Below are 22392 nucleotides of genomic sequence, written 5' to 3' on the forward strand. Positions count from 1 at the left end.
CAGAGAAGTTCAGTTTAGAGCGGGGTCAGCGCACGCTGAAGTGCACAGTGCGCAAAAGTCACCAACTGTCTGCACAGTCAATAGCTACAGACCTCCAAACTTTGTGTGGCCTTCAGATTGGCACAACAACAGTGCGTAGAGAGCTTCATGGAATGGGTTTCCATGGCTGGGCAGCTGCATCCAAGCCTTACATCACCAAGTGCAATGCAAAGCGTCGGATGCAGTGGTGTAAAGCACGCCGCCACTGGACACTAGAAAAGTGGAGACGTGTTCTCTGGAGTGACGAATCACGCTTCTCTGTCTAGCAATCCAATTGATGAGTCTGGGTTTGGCGGTTGCCAGGAGAACGGTACTTGCCTGACTGCATTTTGCCAAGTGTAAAGTTTGGTGGAGGGGGGACTGTGGTTTTGGGTTAGAGCGGAGACTGTGAGTCAGGCCTTCTCGTGCAACATCAGTACCTGACCTCACAAATCCGCTTCTATATATATATAATTTTTTTTTTTATAGTGATACACTGGTTGGCAGGATTGTGGACGGTATGTACATGCCATCTAGGTTTATCACATACACATGGTGAGGAGCTTGAGGGTTTATGAGGGTTTATGGCTGATGTGGAGAGAACACATGTTTTGCTTTCTCAGAATCGTAATACATCCTGTTCTGGTTCCTGGAGTCCAGATGCTTTGTAGAGTTTTTGGTGGGACAAAGCCTCCATTTCTAGGTCCACATCTTACCTGGTAGCCAGACCTTATCATTAGTCTCAGCTGTCCATAGGCCTTTCTATATGTGAACTAAATGATGCTCAGGGTTCTCCCTCTCCGTTGTTGGAGCCTGCTGCTGGGTGAAAGTGCTGACAGAACACTAAAAAGAACCAAGTGCTGCCTGTTTGTTTTGGGGAACCCATCACGAGTCACCCTGTTAGTCAGGAATTAAGCTGAGTTTAGTTAGTGGCATGTAATCTCACAGTGCCCATGTTCAGCTGCACAATCTGCACATATTGGTATCCCTGACCCTTGTGGAACCATTCTGTATGCTTACCGCCTACATGGCATGGGGTGGAAGTTCGGTACAATGGTTCATGGAAGGTGCGCCTACTTATATCAGGCGCTTTGAAACATGGTCAGGAAAATAAATCATGTCTTCAAAATGGGCAAAAGAAAAGGACCTGCTGAATAAAAGGAATTATGTTCTCTAAACAAACCCATTTCCTACTGCAAACAAGTTACTATAAAAGGCCATTTTCTGATGGCTACACGCAGCTTTTAAGATGACATAACCTTGGTTATCTTTAATCATCAGTGGGTGGATGTCTGAATATCTTCTAAGGCAATCGGTGCCCATATTGTGCTCTATTATTCACTTTCTTATCCGTTACAGGATCTTTTATCAGAATGTATTAGGCAGCCGAATCTCAGTAAGAGGAACAGGTGCAGCAAACCTTCCGTCTGGAAGAAATTAGTTCAAAGAATGTGCGTTCCTTCATTTTTAAAAAGATATCCTTTACAAAGCTGGAACGGAGCGAAATCATAAATAGAAACCAAGGATCAAAAGACGGTGTTGTGAAGAGAATAATGGGCTGCAATACAATAGAACGCAATGAATGTTCTATTAAACCCAATGCACACCTCAAAATATGTTTGCCTTAAAGTGACATTAAACCCTCAGATTTGTTAACATAAAACAATACATTAATGTGTGCCTTACACTAATCCATGGTTGTTTCCCTTCTCTTTGCTGCTCTTCCTTTTAAATCTGTATCTGTTCTCATGCTGGGCAGAACGTCTGTTTTGCAGCAGACTGCCTTGTATCTGGAATGGATACATGGTGTCTGCGTGTAGGTTTGCAACCTGAGCCAGCACTACAGGAAGAGGCACTCAGCTGCAAAGGGAAGTCCTCCCCAAGCATGAGAAGACATGAGGATTTAAAAGGAAGAGCAGCAAAGAGAAGGGAAACAACCATGGATTACAGTAAGGCACACATTACAGTATTGGTTTATGTTAAAACATCTGAGGGTTTAATGTCACTTTAAAGGAAAAGTAGAATCATTTCTGGCCATTTCTATTTTCTTCTACATTTATACATTTATTAACTGATCTTTTATATCATTTTGTATTATTTATCATAAATCATTATTTTGCAAATGAACACAGCCGTAATCCATGATATGTAGTTTTCAAAGCATGCTGGACCACCAAATAATAAATCCTGTCTAATGGACTCAGATAAGCCTATGTGACTTAAAGTACAAAAATGTAAAGTATGAAAATAGTATTTTGCAGCTTTCCAACTCTTAGATGTGGTGGCTGCATTCGTTTTCTTTTCTCCAGGCTTCTTCTCCCTTTATTTTCATTTAGTGATCCTTCCAGTAAGGCCTCATTCACACAGCTAAGTTTTGGCCCATACAGATCCATACAGCGTGCACGGCCGTAATGGGCCGTTCCCGGGAAGGACAGGTGCTGCGTGTGATTTACGCAGCAGTCTGTTCTTCTCTATGGAAGGACGCCGCCATACGCTGTCATACGCTCACCCGAGCTCCACATCCGTGCGGGTGCAGGAGTTCGTGCTCTGACGCAGACATGATCCATCCTATCTGCCTACGAGTACGGACACCCGCGCGAATGTGCAATTCGGGTGAGCGTACAGCCGCGTACTCCTATAGAGAAGAACATGCTGCTGCGTACAAATCACAAAGAGCACCTGTCCTTCCCGGGAAGGGCCTGATACGGCCGTGCACGCTGTATGGATCTGTACGGCCTCACTCTACGCTGAAGAAATGAGGCCTAAGATTCTTTCTGTTCATGGGTGACAACACTCATTGACTGTACTGTATCTCAGGCCTCTGTCTGAATTTGCACCATTAAAAATGTTTTGTTATATCTGACAAATGCAAAAATACACTTGTTGATCCTGCCAGAAATCCAGTTAGCTTTTAAATTCTTGTAGGGAACTGACAACATAGTGCTTCTCCTGCACTGGAATACCAAAGCGTCTTATCAGCCCTCCCAGTTCACCTCTGTGATCTAAATAACATCTACCCCATATGTTAAGGAGATTAGGAGAGGGAGATTTGTTCTGTAGGCCCAACACACTTCCTGTCCCAGGGTGACAACACTTTTAGTTCGTCGATACAGTACAGTGAGTGAGTGTTGCCACCCTAGGACAGGAAGCGTGTTACTGTTAGGATCACTAGATAAAAATGGAAATAGAACACGAATGCAGCCACCACATCTAAGGACTGGTAAACTGCAATATGTTACATTTTTATGCTTGGGCTTATATATACTGTAAGCAGCATATGCGGTACCCTGGAGCAGTGAATCACAGTGCAAGTCCATTTCTCTGCCAGGTCCAATCTGTGGTGTAATGGTGCACTCCATTGTAGAAGTGGTTGCAGATTGTGCCGTACTTGCAAAGCTGAATGGGCAATATCACCACTTATCAGTGAAACATGGCAAAGTTCCCCGGCTCTGACCTCATCCTGAGATGTTTTATACAAGCCTTCATAATGTAGAACCCATCAGTACAGCTAATATGAAAAGACGTCTTTGTGCGATGTTTAAAAGTCAGAGTATTAATGAGCCTACTTCACTATTGTACTAAGAAGTCTAACAATCCTCTTCATGTCTTAGCACCAAGCAAAGTCCATTATGTGCCATATAACATGACAAGCGCAGTTCATCTTCGATGACAGGCAACCCACAAATGTACTGTTAGAGGAAGGCAACATAATCACTGTATAAATAAAAGGAGCAATATTTGAACTCTGACTAATAATAATTATATATATATAAATATATATATAAATTATTTTATAAGCACAAAAAACAACTGTGCATTACTACTCCTTTTTTCTCACAATACAATTCAATCAGTTGCCCAAATCAATAAAAACAATGCACAATATACTGTATATATTAAAAAGGTATTTTTAAATGCAGCCAGTATAAGTACCTGAATCTGTCTTGATATTAGCCTCCTATAATCCAGTAAAGCAATCAGATGTGCTGGCTGCACATGTGCTGACAAGGAACCTGCTGACAGGAGTGCTCGGTGATTAAGCTACAATCATTGGAATCACCATAACACAGACCTTTTATTGACTGCGGTTAAAAAATTCCTTAAGGTGACCACAGATTTTCCAAGTGGATGTTTCGGTACCATTTGAATGTTCTCAGGCATTGCTCTTGGTGAATAAGCATTAATGTTTAGCTAGGCCAAGCATTCATGTTTATCAATTTGGAAAAAGGAGTGAGAAGGAGGAGCCCTGTGAAGGTAGATACAGCGGGCACCACTTATTATGGGGTATGCAAGCAGTCAGAGCAGTTTGTCCAACTTGGTAAATTTGGTGCCCCCAGATGAGCTTAACCAGTAGATGCGATTAGGACCAGTAGCAGGAAAATAGCAAAAAGCAAAAAGTTTTCCTGGCACACTCACAAGCTAGCATGTACAAAACTTGTCTCACACTAAGGTTAAAAACAGAGGTTTGGATACACGTCTTCTGCAGAAAATGTGAAAGCCGCACAGCCGCGCCAAGGCACCTCTTATAGTGTGGTCCTAACTCTAAACTATCAGAGCCTCCATCTTGGAGCACATGGGGCAGAAGATAAAATTGGGTGCAGGTTTGTCAGGAGGAAGCCCAACCCCCTTAAAGGCACAGAGACGCACAAGGGATCCCGCACATGTAGGACCAGTAGCAGGGCCCATTTTAACGCGGGGCAAAAGAAGCAGTTGCCCCGGGCCCAGTCAGTGTTGTGGTGCCCAAAGCTGCTGCCCCTTGCGCCCGCAAAAGATACACCGTTCTGTTTACTATGTGATTGCCATTGCATAGCGTTGCTCCACCCCTGCTGTACGCCGCATAGCACGACTGTGTGAGGTCTCACACGGGGTCATGTCTCACGCAGGGTCTTGTTTCCCTTCCTCTTGCTCTGCCCGAATAGGATTTGAACTTGCTAGAACATTTGACTTGTCAGTTCCCTAGCAAAACCTCCTCCCTCTTTGAACACAGCCCTTTCCTCTACTGGGAGTGTCTAATTAATCTTTGTACTGGCCCAGCTCCTCCACCCCTCCCTCCCCCCCCACACATATCCTTTTATGTAGCTATGGAGCCAAGGGGAATACTTTAGAGCAGGGGTAGGCAAACTCTGGCCCTCCAGCTATATTGCAACTACAAGTCCCACGAGCCACAGGCATGACTCCCAGAGGCTGATGCATAATAAATTTTGTAGCTTCGCCACAGCTGGAGGGCCTGAATTTGCCTACCCCTGCCATAGAGTGTCACTTGAGTGTCTGCTGGGGCTGCTGACATCACATCCTAGATGGTGACACCCAGTAGCAGCCTCAAGGCTTTTGGATATCTACACAGGCTTTTACAGGTAAATAACATGCACAAGTTATGTTAAATGCACATATCATTTTATGGAAACATTTTTGTTGCAATGAATGGTCTGGTGACAGTCTTTAAAGTAGAACTGTGGCCAGGCTATGAACATTCAAATATTTACATATTCTTAACAAGTAGAAAAAAAGCTTTAAAGCAAATACCCACTGACCTCTGTAGCTACAGGTACTGTGGAGCAATTCAACATCAAAGTTCTCAAAGGAAGCCCCGGGGTTGTTCAATTTGGGTCTCAGTACTCTACACCCCCTACCAGTGTACTGGCTTTGTATTTACATCGAAAGCAGGCCTTGCACAGGTTCCCTTTGCATTTTGTTGTCCACAGAAAATACTTTTGTTTAGGCGAGTAGTGCTTAGTGGAGTTTAATTGGCAAGGTGACAGTGAAGTGATTAATATGCTGCTCAGTGGCTAACTGACAGTCTAAATCATTTACCTGTTGCCTCTCCCCGGGGACCTGTCGTTAATCAGCTGGTGCCCTACTTGAAGCTGCAGAGTTTGCCCTATTAAAATGCTTTATGTATCCTCCTGACCATTAAGGAGGAGACGGCAATTACTGCTAACCTTAAACCTCAGATCAGGCATGCTTCACTAGGATGAGATGAAAATTCACTCTAAAGCCTTAGGGAACCACTGTGACAATCAATTATTCAGCTTTTGGCTGATCACAACAGGTTCACAGGAGCGGAGCTGCAGCAGTGAGCCGTAATGGCACAATAAGTATGAACCCGATGACCCGATTGTTGGGGTGAGGTCAGTTGATTTGTGTGTGTGTGTGTGTGCGCTCCAAGCGTCAGGTTCTATTAAAGTAGAACTGAAAATAGGAATAAATGACCAGTGATAAAAATAGACGACAGTATTCACCAACGTGGTTATTTTTTCTGTTATAGATAGTCCTTCTAGGTATCTGGGCGGAGGCTGACTTTTTTCCCGTTCAATCATTTTTATTAGTTTTGGCAATTTTATCATTAAACAAACACAGCTACGAAAGATGTTTGCAATGAACAAATGTCTTTGAAAAGTACAAGATAATTCTGCATTGCTGAGCAAACAAAAAGATAATTACAACTCTCAGATGTTATCCTACGACCGTCTGCGTTTATTATCTTACGATGCATTAAACATCAGCTGGCTTCCGATCTCTTTTTGTCTGTTGTTTATTTCCTGTGTAAAAAACTAATTACAATCTAAAACCCGACTCTGGGCACCTTCGTTTTTACTCTTTGCAAACTCTTAAGGGCCCGTTTACACCAGATGCAGTGCGTTCCAATCCGATTCTGCTGGGAATAATGTGCCCTGCGGTCCCGTGCGGCCGATCGCATTGCGGCCAGAGGGCGTGTTTATGATGCAATTCACTCCAATGGCCCGCCACGCCCCCTCCCGCCCCACAAAAAAGTGAGCCGGCCGCAATGCGGGGCCAGAATCGGGCCGGAACACACTGCATCTGTTGTGAACAGTCCCTAACTATTCCATAGGTTGAAAAAATAGTAAGGGGTCTATTTATAAACAATTCGCAGAGCCATTTGCCCGGTGAATCTCTGTGAAGTTAATTCTAGGGATGTCCAGATACCAGTGCCGATACTTGGCATTTTCACGAGAACTAGCAGGGTTGCAGCGGTTGCAGCTGGGACCGGGCTGTGGCGCTCAACCGCTGTCCTGAAATCGTTAAGCGGTATTGTTTTAGAAAAGCTGTATACAAATGAGGGATTTGGGGTTTGTAATGACTTATATAGTATCAATATAGCTCACGGGTCTCTTTTTACAATTATAGAAAATTATATTTGAAGACCCTCAAACATGACACTAAAGAAAATGTATCAGGACAGTCGACCCCAGAAATTCGTGGGCGTTACGTTCCTAGAACACCTGCCAATTGTGATAAACCGCGAATTGTGAATGGGGTAAAAAAATGCCTATAAATGCCTATTTTTATAGTTGATCCACAATGCCAAGGCACATTCCATCCTGACAATATTCTTATTTCTTACGGTCGTTACCTTTTTGGCTCTATCACAGAAACTTACTGATACAGTACTCCTGATCGCTGCCTCGTTCTTTATGTATCGTACGGTGCTTTCGTTGATGCCATAGTGGCGCGCTACTGCGGCCTAACTTTTTAGTACCCAAAGCAAATCCAGTAGTTCAACCTTTTCCTGGAGTGTCTTAAACTTCTTCTGGTTCATTGCCAAAAGCCTTAGAAGGTGCAGGGTGTTTGGGCGGCATCTTAGGGCTTTAAGAAGAACAAAGCGAAAAACATGAGAACGCTCAGCGAAACACTCGAGATAGCTACACAGGGTTGATGTTTGAGGTTTCCACGAACAATTATTAGTTATGTTCTAAGGAAAAATCCACCCACGACCTTAGGCCGTGAACTCTGAACCACGACGGTTGACTGTACTTGTATTTGTGAGGACTTGGACAAGTATCAGTACTTGTACTTGAAAAAATCGTATCGGTGCATCCCTAATATATACTTATAAAAAAAAAATCATACATTAAAACAGAGATGTACAAATCCCAGGAGCTTCGTATGCTGCAAATTTTTTCTCTAGTCTAGTCTTGGAGCTGGAAAAGTATCTGTACTTGTACTGAGTACGGTATTTGGTATCTGAACATCCCTAGTTCATTCTGTGCAAATAAAGGCAAACAGGAGCATGTTAGTATATTTTCTTTTCAAATACAATGTAATGTAATACTGTATTATGGCCACTAGATGGAGCTGAGGAGCACAGGAAAGAAATACTTCTTTCCTGTGCTCTTTAGCTCCAGCTAGTGGCCACAATGCGGTATTACGTTACATTATATTCAACGTGAAAAGAAAATATACTAAGAATGTTTGTTATTGTCCTTTATTCATGCAGAAAAATATTTACAGAGGTACACAGAGTGAATAGCTCTGTGAATTGTTTAAAAATAGACCCGTAACTGTTTGCTTACTTGAATGCAGCTCTCAAGGCCACTGCAGCGTCATTACAGACTGTGCTTTGTGAATGGTAAAGCACAAGAGAGGGGGCAGAGGCGTCTGGCATACATATATTTCCAATGCGGCAGAAAGCCAAAAGTGCAACTCTCACTGTACTTTCTTGGAGCAATAAGCAAATACTTCCTATTTTGTACATCTCCTTGAGAATAGCTAAGGGGTTGAAAAATGAAGGTGCCCAGAATTGGGATTTAAATTTAATTAGGCCTGAGGGAAAAAATGAAATAAATGTTGAGGGGAATCCTCCATCTCATGAATAGATGCCACTTTTAACTAATTATACCCCCCGGGGAGCTATATTGTAAGATACAAAGATATCTCTGGGTTTTATCATTCTGAGTCCATCATCTTCTACTAAATTGTTCTAAGCCCTGATGAAAGGAGATTTGTTTGCCCCCCCGAAACGCATTGACTGTTTTATTGACTTGATGACATTTTAAACATGAAATCTGCCATGTACCACACACACATCCCTCCTAGTGCTACACATACTAGTTCACCACCCAGCACAACATTATAGGGGTAATTAGACATGTGCGATTCATTTTGTTGTTCCGAATGAAAATTCGTTAAAATTTTCCAAAATTTGGACACATCTGAATTTCCGAATCCCAATGCATCCGAATGTGTCCGAATCCAAATTTCCGTTTCCGAATTTCGGATCCCATCTGAATTTCGTTCAAGATTCAAGAACTAAACTGAATCAGACATGTGACTTTTCTGGCCAATCAGATGTGTTTTTCAATTCAATGCATCCGAATGGGTTTGAATACGAATTTCCATTACGGGTACAGTATATACATATAATACTAAATATAATACTAAAGCTGATGCTCCTAGACCCGAATGGCATTCGGAATCCGAATTTTTGAATTACATTCGGGAGCACCTGAATGCCATTCAGGTCTGGGAGCCTCCGCTTTAGTATTAAAGGAGAACTATGGGGTTAGGGGTTTTCCCCATAGTTCTCCTTAAGGCAACGGGAGGACACAAACTAGCGTCCTCCCGTCACCCTAAGCTCAGTATACCGCGGGCTACAGCCAGCTGTACCCGCCCCTCCCCCCTCCAAGCAGGGGGGGGGGAAATCTGTGACAGGATCGAGTGGTGAGCGAATGCTGGTATGTGTTCGCTCACTTCTCGATCTACTGAGCCAACCTGTGACAGTCTCATTGTCACAGGTCGGCTAGAACTATGAGGTGAGTGAAAAGCACTCACCTCATAGTTCTCCTTTAATATCTGTATATGGTTTTCTGTAGTATTCACAACGAATATTCGTAAACTCATCCGAAATGAACAAAAATTAGGATTTCGTAAGAAATCGGAAATCCGAACCGAATTGAATTTTTCCGCAGCTTACATGTCTAGGGGCAATCACTATAAATTCTAGAGCATGTCTTGCACTTTTTTTCTTTTCTTTATTGGTTGACTTTATTTATTGCATTATATATTACACATACTGTAGGGTATATACACTGAGTTGCCAGATTATTATGACCACCTGACGTTTGTAGGCAAATTAGCTATAATCTGGCGCTGAAGTTGCTAGAGGACCAGACCATTATAAATAGGGAAGCAGGTTGTTTACCAAGACAGTAGAAGTGATTATTTCTGAAGATACGGGTAAACAACGCGATTTAACAGCCTTTGAACGTGGGATGATTGTTGACGCTCGGAGCCATGGAGCGAGTATCAGCAAAACAGCAGAATTGGTTAAATGTTCAAGAGCGGCTGTTGTTAAAGTGTTTAAAGACTGGACTGTCAGCCGAAAATCTGGCTCTGAACGTGCGAATAGTGGCCGTCAGCGACTAGTCAATGTTAGGGCAGAACGGAAAGTGGCAAGACTGGTACAAGACAACAGAAGGGCAACAGTGCAGTGTCAGATTCCTCGCATCACCTTTCAGCATCTCGTGGAGTCACGAGGCGGCCCAACGAAGTCATCTCGTGGAGTTATCTCGTGGCCCAACGAAGTACTGATGGGGTGGTCATAATAATCTGGCCACTCAGTGTATATTCACCACATGCTGAGAGTCAACTTTATCTTTCTGTTTTTGTTCAACTCGTACTTACTTTTCAATAAACATTTGTTTTGGAAAATATATATAGATATATTTATATCTGACACACAAAAAAACAGGTTGGAAATCTGTCAAAAAAGCTTTTTGAGGGGTGCTATGGCGGTTTGGATCAATTTCCACACAATTTTCAAACTTTTGCTGCAAACTAGGTAATAATGGTGGATGGAAGCCACAGATATTTCGAGTGTTTGGTCAGCATTCGGTTTCCCACGCTGGGAACATTTATTGTCAAAGCAAATACATTTTCTCTGTATATAATGATTATTAAACTTGATCTTCCTTCATTAACTTTTTATGAACTTAAATGAACCATCTAATACGTTCTGCAGGCTAGGCATCGCACACACGCTAGCTTTTTAAATAATTTAGTTTTATACTGACATTTTTTTTTATGGGTATTTATAATTAAAAAGCTTTAACAAATGACAGCATTAATAGCTCTGTACAGTTTCCACATGAACAGCAAAATCTATGTTTAAGTGATATTAAGAAGAGTGAGGCTGCAGTCTTATAGATTCAGTTTTTGCATAAATTACCGGATTATGGAGGAGAATGCAACTGTTCTATCAATGTCCCATTACATTTAATTTGTCAGTGGGTTCCGTTAGTCACTGAGCCTTCATAGAATGTGAATGGACACTTCCAGCTCCAGGAACAAAGGGAATTCTAATACTGATTCATAGCGATTTAATTATATCCTGAAAATGGACATTATACAAAAGTAAGAATCTCACTATCCAGTTTATTTCATAGTTCAAGAAAATGTACAAAAGGCAGTTAATTGCTGAGAAAATGTGTAATTCACCAACTGGACTATGGTGAACGGGAGGTCTAGTTTTCATCAATAAGTACATGAGCTTATTGTAATGTTATCTGTAATGTACACCACACATCTATAAATGGTAAAGGGTATCTATGGTCAAAAACTAAAGATAATAAACTGAAAATACAAATTTCTATATTGAATTTCCATAAGTTCTGTCCCACTTCTAATAACCATATTGATCTAGAAGTTTGTAAACTTATTTATCGCTCACTCCCGTGATGGACTATGATCTCATATTTCATTAGCTAATTTGTATTGAGATTGTAGTCCATCACAGGAGTGAGCTTGGAGTGGTGACTACTTTGCAACACACACAGAGACCATGTAGCACAAAAGTAGCCACCCTCCAGAAGGAAGGACAGTGTCAGCACCAATTCAGAGATGATTTGAGGATCTACAGCCGAGTGATACACAAATAAGATACATTTTTGTAAATAGTTATTTGGATGCATTTTTAGGATTTAACTCCTGAATTTAGTGTCACTTAAATTATACTTTCAAATGTTAATCTGAAAAGGAAAGAATTACAAAGCATTTAAACTAGGGATGCACCCATACCGATACAAGTATCGTATCGGTGCCGATGCCGACCATTTGGGCGAGTACTTGCCCAAATGCTCCGATGCCTAGTCCGATACCTGAGCTTCTAGGTACCGGGAAGCCAGACAGCGAGTCATCACATGCTGCCCGGCTAGGTTCCTGATTGGTCAGGAAGCTGGTCATTAGGAAGGCAAGTCATTACCCACCTCCCGGATTTCTGATTGGCCAGAAAGCTGGCTTCATGCTCCCTCGTCAACTGGTGTCGAGGGAGCATGAAGCCGGCTTCCTGGGCAATCAGGAAGCTGGGCGCTATGTAATAACTCGTTGCTCGGCTTCCTGATTGGCCAGCTTCTCGACCAATCAGGAAGCCGGTCAACAAGTCATCACATGGCGCCCGGCTTCCTGATTGGTAAGAAAGTGGCTCCATGCTCCCTCGTCACCTGATGATGAGGGAGCATGGAGACGGCTTCCCTGCTAATCGGGAAGCCAGGTGGCAAGCCTTTACATGCCGCCTGGCTTCCTTAATGGGACTTCCGGTATTGGTATTCGGTATCGGCAGGAACCGGAAAAAAAATATTTATCGTACTTGACACCGAAAAACCGCTATCGATGCATCCCTAATTTCAACCCTAGCTCCACTCCAATACTTTTTTTAGCTTTAGATAGAGTGGGAAAGAGATAACATTTCTGTGAGGTTTTGTTTTTTTCCCTTGGTCCCGTGTGGAAGATTATCCCTAATTTCCTGTCTGTGTATGTAGTGTATGTAAAGCCAAAACTTTTTGTTTGCTGTAAATAGGATATGGACAGTTTAAAACCAAGTTTATTTTTCCTGTCTGCATCCCACTGGGAGGATTCAATATCAGGACATACTGTATGAGTTTTCCAGATCATCAAGTGTGGCCACCCTATGTACAGTATTTGCAGCATTCAAAGAGGACCTGTCTCCTTTCCAATGCTTGCTCTCATTTGTGAAGATAACAGAGGACTCAGGGAGGGGATGTGATAGATATTCCCTCCCTTTTCCCAGCTGCAATCTTGGCCTGCATGCCAGCTATCCAGTCCCTGGTGCCAGCTGAATATCCGCAGCTTCTCTACGTCCACTTGAACATGGAAATAAAACATTCTCTGTACTTTTCTTGTGAGATCTCCTCATTTTACAAGAATAATATATACTGTCAGAACGCGGTGATTATGTTCTATTCATCCAAAGGTCTAACTGTAGAAACCATTTACTACTCTGATGCATTAAAGACACTGATCTGAAAACGATCTAAATGGCAAGTCATTCAGCGGCAAAACCTCTCAAGATGATAACATCACAAAAGAAGTTGCCAGGGCTGAAGACTGCGGCTGTGCTTCTCAACGCCGCCATGAATATAAGCCAGTGCTGCTTGATCTTGGATAATATGTCATAAGTAGATGGTGCACATAGGCCAGTTGCTGTAATCAGACTGTTTGTTTAGATGTAGCACACAACTTCCATTGAGGTCCATAAGGCCAACAGAACTACAAGCGCGGCTTCCAGGATTTTACGTCTTTGCATTAAGAAAAAAAAAGAGACTTTATTGTTTTAATGAAAGACAATTGTGCTTTCCTTCCTGAACGGCTGTACATTTGGCCAGCAAACTGATTCGGCTTGCCAACATGACCCCGAACTGAGTCATTGGTGCACTGATGCTTTTTCCAAAGATACTGAAAACTGCTATTTCTATGATATTTTATATACTAAATAACACAATGTTGTTATAAAAGTGGAAAAAATGAAAAAACATGCATTTGTCACAGTAATCATTTTCATGTCATCCTTTATTTTCTAATTGATTCTTTCTGCTATACAGACAGTCCTCGGGCTACGAACAAGATAGGGTCTGTAGGTTTGTTCTTAAAGGAGAACTATGGGGTCAGGGCTTTTCCCCATAGTTCTCCTAAGGGTCACGGGAGAACACAAACTAGCGTTCTCCCGTGACCCAAAGCTCAGTATACCGTGAGCTACAGCTCACGGTATACTGAGATGCCGCAGCCGGAATGAATCCCGACATTGCTGTCGAGATCCACCCAGCTGCGGGATTGAAAGCTGGCTCTGCCTATCCAGAGGCAGAGTCAGCTGTACCCGCCCCCGTCCGTTCCGCCAGTCATCGCTGGAGGATCGGAGCGGGGAGGGGGGAATCCCTGCAGGGAGCCGTGAGTGACAGTCACGGCTCTCTGCACAGATAGATCGAGAAGTGAGCGAACGCCGGTATGTGTTCGCTCACTTCCCGATCTACTGAGCCGACCTGTGACAGTTTCATTGTCACAGGTCGGCTCAGATTATGAAGATGAGTGAAAATCACTCGCCTCATAGTTCTACTTTAAGTTGAATTTGTATGTAAGTTGGAACAGTTACTTTTTTAAGTGTTTTGGATATTATAGGGAAGGGTTAACCCCCTTTAAAGGTTGTTTTGCTGTGTGTGCCCCTGTTCAGAAGATTTCACCTCACTTTCTGTCCCTGTGACAATTGGATTTTGAAAATGTTGGGTTGTTGTGGAAACAAGGATTGGTGATAAATCTTCAGTGAAGACACCTTTTCCCATGATCACTCTTACAGGAGTGAATTTCCCTTCCTAGGAGTAGATCTCCTCTCGCTTCAGTTTTTGTTTTTGGGGGGGGGGGGCCCAAAAAAAATCTTGCACCAGGGCCCTTTGTTCCTTAGCTCCGCCACTGTACGTACAGTACCACAAACCAGACCCAAAAAGGCGGGTATCCTCATCAGCACGAGCGCGTTAGCATTACAACTACCCCTGCTGTACAGTAATAGCCTTTGTTTGTAAGTAGGAGTCGTATGTAAGTCGGTTGATTGTAACTAGGGGACTGCCTGTATATTTTGTAGCTGCCTCTGATGTAATGTTCTATTGCCATAGATCCAAACCCTAAATTAATGAGATTTTGTTTTCTAAAGCAGTGAACAGACCATAACAGGAAGTGCTCGAACAAGGTCCTTCATGGCAGGATAACTGCAGATATAAAAAATATTTGAAATAACTTTAGAAACTACATTTACATATTAAAGCATATATAATATTTCAGTGATTGGGTTTACATTCACTTTATTATCATCCTTGATTTTAAAGTAATACTAAACACTCAATTATTTTTTTAGAAATGAATGCACATCAAAGAAATATACATTGTTCTGCAAAAGTTTACATTTGTGCCCATGCACTTACAGTCATCATTTTTCAAAACAGCTCCAACTCTCTCAGCTTGGCTTCCCTGAACTTCCTGTCCAATACAAGATCACAAGGGAAGGCACAGTTGTCCATCTACTAGCTTGGAGAAGGGAGAAAGGGGAAGGGAAGAGGTGAGCAGGAAACAGAACAGTGGCTTGCCCTGCTGTGTCTGTGTGTTTATGGAGACACACACAGCTTACTAGCACACACAAAGGTGTCCCCCATAGGACCTTGCAAGGGAAAGGAGCCACCCTAAAACAGGATATCAGGGCCAGTACTTAGGTGACCAGTTGATTCTGCAGGAAACTAAGGGGGTTATTCACAAAGCTGCTGAAGAAAAGAATGGAAAAAAAAACCAAAGCCGAAAAATTATAATTTAAAAATGATAAAAAAATAGGAAAAAAATAAAATATTTTAAAGAAAAGAAAAAAAAAGAAAAACATTTGGGTGGAGCTAGCGGTGACAGCTGGCTCTGCCCAACTGTTTCCTATTGGTCGGCACCTGCCAGAGTCTTCTAGCAGGTCCCGGCCAATGAGTAACAACTGGACGGGGGCCGACCAAGACGTCACAGCCAGCCCTGCCCAGTTGTTATTGTTTAATGACAGGTCAGCATCTCCAAGTCATTTGGGGACACTGATCTGTCTTTACAACTGGGCGGAGCGAGCCGTGAGATCATAGCTGGCTCTGCCCAGCTGTCATTTGCATGGAGATAGGTCGGCTTCGGCCGACCGTTCTCCACGCTTCGGGTGTCACTACGGCTCAGCCAAGCCGAAGCATATGCGTTCGGCTCGGCTGCTGTACGGGCTATTGTGAATAGCCCATACAGGAGCCCTTTGGTTCGACTGAACCGAAGGGCGGAGTCGGCCGAAGGATCAGCCGACGCTACGTCTGGATCCTTCGGCTCTTTAGTGAATAACCCCCTAAAACTTTTGAACATCAAAAAGCAGCATCCATTGTAAGTGATTTAATCAGCATTTGAAATAGCATAACAACATTTTGACTTTAATATCACTTTTTTTTATATCTGATAAACTATTTGACTGTTTCTGTATAAATACTAATACAATAGTTGTTTGCACCTTTGTTCTCCTCCTTTGCTGCATCTCATTGCTACTGATCTCCTGCAGACTCTTTGCAGTCACTTCATGTCTGCATGCACAGTGGTGACTGCTAGGCATTTCTCAGGATGGGATTCCTGTTGGGGATAAAAGTGGATCATGCCTTTATAACGTGTGTTGAAACAACCACTTGTAGTCTCCACCAAAAGCCCATGTGACAGGCTGATAAGGCAGTAGCCCAAGGGAGATAGGGAGATAACATAAGAGGAAGTGCTTGAACAAGGACCTTTAGAAACAACATTTACATATTATAGCGTATATAATATTTCAGTGGTTGGGTTTACGTATCCTTGAGTTCAACTGATGGTTTATGCAATTTCCTTCTGGTTTACACAATTTGTTTTATTTATATCTGATAAGCTAGTCTACTGTTTCTGTATACGGAATACATATGATGGCCACTAGATGGAGCTGATGAGCACAGGAAATAAATATTTATTTACTATGCTCCTGAGCTCCATCTTGTGGCCATAATGCAGCATTACATCATATTTGACCCTGAAAAGAAAATATACTAGGAATCTTTGTTTTTGCCTCTATTCCCACACAAAAAACATTCACAGAGATTTGGCTCCGCAAATTGTTTATAAATAAACCCCTTCAACCGTCCCATGTGCACTTAGAAAAATCGTTGTATTGACTATGATTCAATTAGCTATTTTAGTCAGCGAATGGAACAAACCTATTTTCATGTAAAATCTACCTAAACATATTTCTTGAAGGCCACTCCAGTTCTGCTGTCCAGAATACACCTTCTATAATATGAACTAAGACCTGATGAAGAGGAACCCCCGAAATGTGTTGGATGTTTTTGTTGTGTATGCTTTTTTGAATTAAAAAAAATAGTCCGGACTGTCCATATGTCATTTCGTTGTTACCTCCATTATGCTGCATTTTAAATATGAGCCATTTTATGGTGCTTGTTCACCCAAAGAGCTGCCTAAAGGTTAGTCCCCTGTATCAGGGAAATCATTTACAATCCTCTTAGGTGGCCCAGTGCCCCAGGCTTTTACTACTCAACTTTTTAGAATGCAGCTTCTACTGTGCCTTCGCCGTGATTTCACTGCCCATCCACGTCTTCCTCAATTAGATGGCAGTATCCTGGTGGTCTGAATGCTTCTCTTAGATCATAGTGCTCTGATGCTGGAAGCACAAGAGGAAAGGGCTAGGAAAATGGCCAATAGGCATCTAGATCAATGAAATGTTTGCAGGTGAAAGAGCTTTGGAGCAAATTCTGTACAGAACTTTAAAAAAAAGTCTTCTAAAAATAAACCCTTCCATGCTGAAGAGCATTTGAGCATTCAGGGTGGTATTATCATAGCAAAGGCCCACACCCCTTACCTATAGATCACAAAGGGGCAGAAAATGCCACCGATTGGGCTGGGAGGGTGGTGGCGTTCACAGTCTTAAAGTGACATTAAAGTCAAAAACCTTTTCCCCTCCCCCCAATGTTAATTAAAGCACTTACCTTAAATGATGTCTCCTAATCCGATCTTCTTATTCTTTCCCGTCCTTTTCAGCCTTCTCTCCAGCGCGGGTCTTCGATCCAGCGCTGACTCCTCTGTTCTTGCTGGCACTTCCTGTCACACTGTGTCTGCATGCGGGTGCACGCGTCAATAGACTTACCTTGTGTCTCTCCTCTTCTCCCGGCCGAAAATCCGACCTGCGCATGCGCCCGCCCCAAGATGCTTTGCGGGCGCCCGAGCATTTTCGGATTTTCGGACGGGAGCGCGTGGCGAAGACAGGGGTAAGTTTAAAACGCTTTTAAAGCGTTTTTTTGTTAAACTATTTGCATAGATCTACTGCTTGATAGCAGTAGATCTATGCAAAAAACCCGGAGAGTTTAGAAATCCTTTAAGTGGACTTGGGCGACATCAGGCGGACCAGGTTCGCACCAAGCCCAGGCTCACCACTATTAGACAGTTGTCACTCAAAGATGTGTCTAAATGATTTTTTTTTACCTGTTCTGTTGGCAACTCAAAACTATGTGACAGGGGTTCTAAACCTTACCTACTAAGAAAAAAAGTTTGTGCTATACATATACACTACCTGTCAAAAAAGTCACCACCTGGATTTAGCTAACCAAATAGGTCAGAGCCTTCCATTGGATAATAGGTCTAGGGTCAGCAATGTTATGTGCCCAATAAAGTAGGTCAGATGTCTACCTGAATATACCGAATGATCAGGTTTTTCCATCAATTGATTTTTTCTTCCCTGATGGCACATTGGGCATATTCCAAGATGACAACGCCAGGATTCATCGGGCTCAGATTGTGAAAGAGTGGTTCGGGAAGCATGAGACAACATTTTCACATATGGATTGGCCACCACAGAGTCCAGACCTTAACCCCATTGGGAATTGTTGGGATGTGCTGGAGAAGACATTACACAGAGGTCACTACTAGATCTCGGTGAAAAATTAATGCAACTCTGGACAGAAATAAATGTTGTGACATTGCATATGTTGCCACGGCGAATGTGTGCCGTAATCAAAACTAAAGGAGGTCCAACGAAATATTAGAGTTTGTGACTTTTTTTTAGACAGGCGGTGTACTTTAAGCATTGGCAGCTTATATATTGCTTTAAATCTGTGATAATTTATGGAAAAACTGGTGGGAAGCCTTATCTGACACATACATTAATCAATATATAATTAAGATGTACACATTTATTTGGAAGGCTCGGTCTTGATGCTAAATGTGACCTTTACCAATTGTGCTGGGGGCGATGGGTGATATAAGGCCGTTCTGTGTGGAGCAGGACCCATGCCAGCTCATTAGCTCTACATTAGGGAAACAACTTACTCCTCAACTCAGGAAAAACAGTGTCGGGGGCTTAGACATAACGTGTGCAAACCCAATTGCTTGAATAATCCTGGCAGCCGGCACAGGGGAGATTGCTGACATAATTCACTATGCCAACAAAAAGGAAAGGCGCAGCCCCTCTGGCAGGTAAACTGAGATCAATGTGCGATGAGGCGTATCGAAGCATTCCAAACCTGCCACGGAAGTAGGCTGCAGTCACTGTCATTGCTGGGAATATGTAGGAACCTGCAGGCTCATTATTTTCCAAACGATGATAATGTAAGAAATGATTTTGTTTTTATGTGCAATGATTTGCCAGAGGCATGTTGGTTTTATACACCTAGGCTTTCTATGAACTGGGCTTATGTAAAGGAGAACTACAACCAAAAATAGTTTTTAGCTTTAGAAACCATATGGAAGGGTTAGGGCCCCTATTAAATTTTAACTGCTGTCTGTGCCCTAATTGGGCATTTCCTCTCACTTCCTGTCCAGGTGAAAAAGAAGCAGAAATCAATTTATGTGAACGTGTGTTTGTCAAGTCTATTTACGCCTGTGTCTATGTTGGAGGTTTCCTCTAACTTCCTGTTCCCATGACACTGTCACGGCGGAGAGAAATGAAACCGAAATGACCAATAAACCCACAGACAGCAATAGAAACCTAACAATCCCTTCTACACTCTCTCCGGAAAATGGAAAAATGGTTTGGTTGAAGTTACACTTTTAAATCAGCTAAATACTGTACATTCTAGATGCATCAAAATAAAAGGTGTGCAAAGTCTTCCAGTTCATTTTCTTTCTAAATCAGATACAGCCTGAGTAGAAAAGCCTGTCCCCTGCCAGTATACTGCAGAGTGGGACCCTTGCTCTCTGTGTGGAAGCACCAGTCTCTCTGCAGAGGTCAAACACCCCCCCTACTCTGCATTCCGCAAAGCTCATGCTTTCTGCTGATTGGAGAGCTTTGGCTCTGAGATGCTCATGAGAATTTCTCTTCAAAGTGAGGGAAATACCCTCTTAGACAGTTGTCACTGCACTACTGACCCCTTTGGAAGATTTCCCCTCTATTCCTGTTCTGATTGTTGGAACTTCTTACACAGCCTCACGGAGAAACACAAGCACACAGTCTGATATGCATGCTGCTCATGGCTTGGAAAAACAGGAAGGAAACCACAGCTTTATTCTCTACCTTTTCTTAATACAACCGAGTATATACCATAGATATAACAGAACTTACACTGCCATCTACTGACCGAAATATATACTGCAGTAGTTGTTGCAATAGATAGAATCAGTGTTAGAATACACATTATTGTAACTCAAAATTTTCAGGTCATGTGACAGTGGTTACCAGCACAAATAAAGAGGGTGAATTTAGCTAATGGGGACATAGACAGCCAGAAAAACCCAACAGGGGTCCTAATCCCTTACCCCCTTTAGAAATGCTTTAATTATTTATTTGAACTTTCCTTGTAGGCCAAACCCTCTCAGTCTAGGACCGTCAGTAAAAATGAGGACTCCCATGTGACTGGTATGGAGAGGAATAAGACAGTGCAGTGGAATTATATTGACAGATCTAGGAGTTTTTTTTACTTGAAAGCAGCTCATGTTAATGGCCACTGTGCACCATTTCATCCATATACCCAAACAAAATAGCAACCTTTTAAAGTAATTGGGGTAAACTCTGGCTTCCCTTTGCCTATAATAAAGCTTTGTAGTCAGTTTCATGTGTTTCCAGGAAAAGTCTCTTCATGCCACATTGACTCACATATGTTCAACAAGCGCTCAAGGAAGAAGCAATGGCAAAAACAGATGTGAATGAACAGGTGCAGACAAAACCCAATGTGAAAGGGAAAGAAACGCCTGAAAATATTAGAACAGGAGAGTTTGAGATACTATAGTCAGGCTTTAGGACTAATCTGAATGAATTTAGTCCCGATCATTGCTGAGCATAATTTTGGTATTGCAGAACAAGTTTGGGGCGGGAGAGTAATGACAAATCATGGGGCCACATAGCAAAACTTTTTCTCCCCTGAGGGCCCATTCACACCAGATGCAGTGCCTTACGGCCCGCTTCTGGCCGGAATGCACTGCGGCCAGCTAACTTTTTTGTGGGGCAGGAGAGGGCGTGACGGGCCATTGAAGTGCATGGTGCTATAGCCACGCCCTCCGGCAACAATGCGATCGCCCGCATGGGATCGCAAGGCACATCGATCGCCCGCACCGATCCGGTGCGATAAAAATGCTGCAAGCACTATTTTGATTGCACTGGACCGGATCGCAGGCACAATGTGCCCTGCAATCCCGTGCGGATGAACGCATTGCGACCGGAGGGCATGACTAGGGTGCCATTCACTTCAATTTCCCACCACGCCCCCTCCTGCCCAGGTAAAAAAGTGAGCCGGCCGCAATGCGATGCAGTGCGTTCCGGCCAGAATCGGGGCGGAACGCACTGCATCTGGTGTGAATGTACCCTGAGGTATTTTGTCTGCATCAGCTGCTAGAATGAACTGTGTAAGCTCCAACAATATGTGTCATTGATCTTAATATGTATTAGGACAGGCAGCAGGAGAGCTGTCAGCATAGTCAGTACACTACTAGGGAGCAGTGCTTGGGGGTAAAATGTATAGTAGCACTGATATTAATAACCATATTGATATTTTATATTATGATACAATTATTAATGCTCTTGCACACACTTAGTCTTCTATCCTAAAACAAACTTCTTTAAACTCTAGTTTCATTAAACTTCTTTTGTAGAACCACAAACCTCAGCCCTCCTATAAGGTTTCAACAGAGGTGATACTCTGGGATTCTAGACTGCATTAGACATACATGACATGGCGAGTGAAGCTTGTTTCCTAGCCAATCGAAGCCAGGCGGAACATCATGACCCGCCCCCCTTCCTGATTGGCTAGGAAGCTGGCTTCACTCGTTCCTAGGCAGCCTGGCTTCCTGACCAATGAGGAGGCAAGGAGGCGGTTCATTACATGCCACCCGGCTTCCTGATAGGTTAGGAAGCCAGGCTGCTTAGGAACACGTGCAGCTGGCTTCCTGGCCAATCAGGAAGCCTGGAAGTGGGACATAACCCACCGCCCGGCTTCCTGATTGGAAAGGAAGCAGGCTCCATGCACACTTGGCACTGCTGGACAGAGGGAGAACCTCTACCTGGAAGTTCCGTTATGGGGGGTAAGTATCGGAGCATTTGGATGAGTATGATTACTTGGCCAAATACTCGGTATCGGCACCAGGGCACAGGTTTCCAAACCCGGACTGTCCAGGTGGATCCCGGACGGGTGGCAATCCTACATCTACTACGGACTCAAATGTAGTGTTGGAGACTTTGCCATCTGCTGTTCATGAGTTAGCACTGCAGCTTGAAGAGACTTACCTACAAACTGGTTCCTGCTCAAAGATGCTAGCATACACACCTATGTTAAAATTCCCAGGCAAATG

This window comes from Nanorana parkeri, unplaced genomic scaffold (assembly GCF_000935625.1).
Source record: "Nanorana parkeri isolate BGI_ZX_2015 unplaced genomic scaffold, ASM93562v1 scaffold573, whole genome shotgun sequence".
NCBI lineage: Eukaryota > Metazoa > Chordata > Amphibia > Anura > Dicroglossidae > Nanorana > Nanorana parkeri.